Genomic DNA, 3,783 nt, shown 5'->3' on the forward strand with positions numbered 1-3,783 from the left:
ACATATATGAAATTGGAATTTCAGTGAACTTTCTAGAGTGTAGCCATTAATAATTATATTCGTTTCACAAAAGTTACTCGTTAATTAGTAGCTTTATTCATTACAGTATATGTTTCTGTTTTCGATACAGAGTCATCTACAGCATTTCTCATAGTCTATGAAATAATATGAAATAATATGAAATAACCTGTGTGGTGTTTGTACTTCCGATTGCACTGAATGTATTCTGCATTGTGAATGTGTAGTATGGTCAGCGGAGCGGCAGAATCGTCGGAACTTTGAACACATTGACTTGTTATTTCAGGTGACAAAATTGTATATTCTAATTTTCCATTTGCTCGTGGCCAGCTTATGCTTCGTATTTTCTTTCGATTGATAAGAACAAATATAAGCTAAGTTCCATGTTTTTTTTCTTAAACAAGTTCCACGTCCAACTCAGTAAATACATTCAGAATTTACACTGATGACGCTACTACATAATGATATTAGTATACCAGCAGGATTTTCGTCGTAGTAACATTTTCTATCATGAATTCTTTTCTTTCTCTATTCCTAATTCCTTTTGTTTGCAATGGGGATTAATATTTTTACAATTATTACTAAAATGTTTAGAAGACTGTTCTTTGCGCTATGTTTCCTCTCTAAGGTTATAAATATTAAGCAATCACCTTTATAACATTTCTCGATAAATATTTTCTTCTTTGTTGTGTGTGTCTACTGCATTCATACTAACTCACCAGTTCTTTATTCCTTTGAGTATGTCTTTAGTGAAATTCATTTATATTTTTTCACTATCTAACAATGATTCTACGTGCCTTTTTTTCAGAATACAACATTCCTTGAGGTTTAGCGCGGATTATTACATCCCTGCATTTTCGATATAAGGTAAGTCTTTCTCTAGCTTATGTTTTCTATATCTGAACAAAATATTTTAGTGTTTCTTCTACAATTTTTTCTATCATTTTAAATGCTTTACGCATGACTTGCCTCTAGAGGAAACTCTTTATCTTCACATTATTCCCACATTAAGAAATTCTTATCCTAGCATTTTATATTTTCATATCTGTTTTTTTTTCTTCTTGTTCAATGATATATCTCTGCTAAATATGGGACGTCGGATGACCAATATTAGGAATACAAATGTGGGAATGGGAAATATGGAGTCCAATGGAAGCGAATGACAACGCCATTGGAAATCTAGACATTTTCCTCGCCAGTTCATATTTCCGACATCAGATGCGTTTAGATACAAATGGTCTTCGTGAGTAGAATACTTGGTTGATATTGTTGTAGTAAATCAAAACGCATTAAACATCCTCTTTCTTACAATGACGATGTTGAACGCATTTCGCTACATTCCCCTGTTGTACGAACGACTCTGATTGCTGTGAGCAAGCCAGCAGGTGCCATACAGAAGCAAGTAGAAAACACTTATTGCAGACATAGAAAAGTGGAAAAGATGAGACACTCCTGAAAATAACGCAATTGCTTGGAAACATACACATATCAGTATACTCCGATACCTCGAACAAGTAATACAGAAGTCAGCCTGAATGCATCACTGAATGCCTGAATGCATCCCCTTCTGCGAAGGTGTTTCAGATTACGCCATTGACAGATATTGATTTAAGTTATATTTTAATTGACGGAATGGAATTTTTTTATGCAAGATATTTTGAAATAATCATGAAGAATGCTTCGCCAGTTTCCTGCTCGTCAACCACCGCAACCTGCATCGCTTTCTTAGCTTCATTAATGAATATTTAATGAATCTGTAAATACTCATTTCACATTAAATATGGTGAATGTTCATTACGCATGCGTTATTACATGCGACACGACTCTCATATTGCAACTAGATTGATTCTCTTACGAAATGCTCACTAACTTGTGTATATAACTTTAAGAACCATTCTAATTCCTCTTATATTGAGGTTTAGCTAGACGTTTATATATTTGTTTCGTTTAGAATTTTAAAAGTATGACTATTCAGAAATTATATATGAGGTCTATATAATTTCATGATCAGTTATTCTGTTACTCTTTTACTTGTTTCAGTCATTTGACTGCGGCCATGCTGGAGCACCGCCTTTAGTCGAGTAAATCGACCCCAGGACTTATTCTTTGTAAGTCTAGTACCTATTCTATCGGTTTCTTTTTCCGAACCACTAAGTTACGGGGACGTAAGCATACAAGCAACGGTTGTCAAGCGATGTTGGAGGGACAAACACAGACACACAAACATATACACACACACACACACACACACACACATACATATATACATATACATATATACGACGGGCTTCTTTCAGTTTCCGTCTAGCAAATCCACTGACTAGGCTTTGGTCGGCCCGAGGTTATAGTAGTAGACACTCACCCAAGGTGCCACGCAGTGGTACTGAACCCAGAACCATGTGGTTGCTAAGCAAGCTACTTATCACACAGCCACTCCTGCGCCTATGTTATATACAATATATTGAGGACTTGGATAATGCAAAAGTACCAACAAAAATGTTGAATTCGTTTGCTTTAGCTAGACTAATCAATGAATAATAGAAATTTCCAACATATACAAGCCTACTTCACAAATGGTACCATACACAATCTTCAGTTTTTCCCGATTAAACGCAAATACGCAGGTTTGTTTTACTTCTGATTTAATTGGCTTCAAATTTTGACACAAAGCCAGTCATTTCGACTAGGAGAGCAAGTCAATAACATCGACCCCATTGCTTAACTGGTACTTACTTTATCGACTTCGAAAGGATGAAATTTAAAGAAGACCCCGGCGGAATTTCAACTCAGAACGTAAAGACGACCAAACTGCAGCTAAACATTTTACCTGATGTGGTAACGATTCTGCCAGCTCCCCGCCCTAAATTCATATTAGAAGAATTGTACATTGTTTCTTTTACACCACAGTAGTATATGTTTTCTACGATATATCGACTCTCATTTTGCCAAAATGTATGTGCTTCCGTATGAAACATTTATCATACAGCTGTTGTTGAAAATCGATTTCCAAATAAATTTCACTAAATAACATCGCAATATCATGCTTCATCCCGTGAGTATATATCATCTTCACGGAATACAGTACAAGTAGGCTTCAGTGTATTTTGGCTTTTTTTTTTATTCTGAATATTTAGAATTTGCCTGCAGAGAATATCCTGAGAGAGGAGAGGGAAAGATAAGGAATGGACTAAAGATTCGAGGAATGAGAAATTTAAAAGACCATAAATTTTCAGAATAAGATCAATACTTCATAAATACCCAAACAGAATGGTCAATTAACTGCACTACAAAATTTAAACGACTGACTTCGTATTAAAGCCATATAATTCAAGATACATCATATTTAGTTAATTATAAATGAGTTACTGTATTAAATGACTGAACAAAATATAACTTCCAGATCAAAGTTGCAGGGAAATTTCAAAAGAAACTCTGAATGATATTAAAGAATCTATTAACTATGTGATCTTGTAGACTTCTATAATTGCCTGTCTTCTTGCAACACACCAAAGTCCTACTAATATCTTTTTTTTTTTTATAAATTTCAGTGATCGAATTTACAGTTGTGATGCATATAGAATGAATAATTGCCAAGTCCTACATTCGCAGATAACTTGAATTTTCTGTTAAGATTCCATAGTAATTGATTCTGTTTACGTAACTTAAATAGTATAAATATACGCGTGTATACATACGTACATACATGTATATATATATATATATATAGAGAGAGAGAGAGAGAGAGAGATAGATAGAGATAAATAG

General features: G+C 34.3%; 1 protein-coding gene across 7 annotated transcripts in view; it reads left to right on the plus strand.

Annotated features, from left to right (window-relative positions):
* LOC106873878 (uncharacterized) overlaps positions 1–3,783 on the plus strand; it is a 375,863-nt gene that overhangs the window by 327,973 nt on the left and 44,107 nt on the right. For all 7 annotated transcript variants that reach the window (XM_052975052.1, XM_052975051.1, XM_052975053.1 and 4 more), the window contains one exon: positions 827–885. The gene's annotated coding sequence lies outside the window, so the exon portion shown is untranslated. The remainder of the gene's footprint in view (positions 1–826; positions 886–3,783) is intronic.

This window comes from Octopus bimaculoides, chromosome 20, assembly GCF_001194135.2.
Source record: "Octopus bimaculoides isolate UCB-OBI-ISO-001 chromosome 20, ASM119413v2, whole genome shotgun sequence".
Lineage (NCBI taxonomy): Eukaryota > Metazoa > Mollusca > Cephalopoda > Octopoda > Octopodidae > Octopus > Octopus bimaculoides.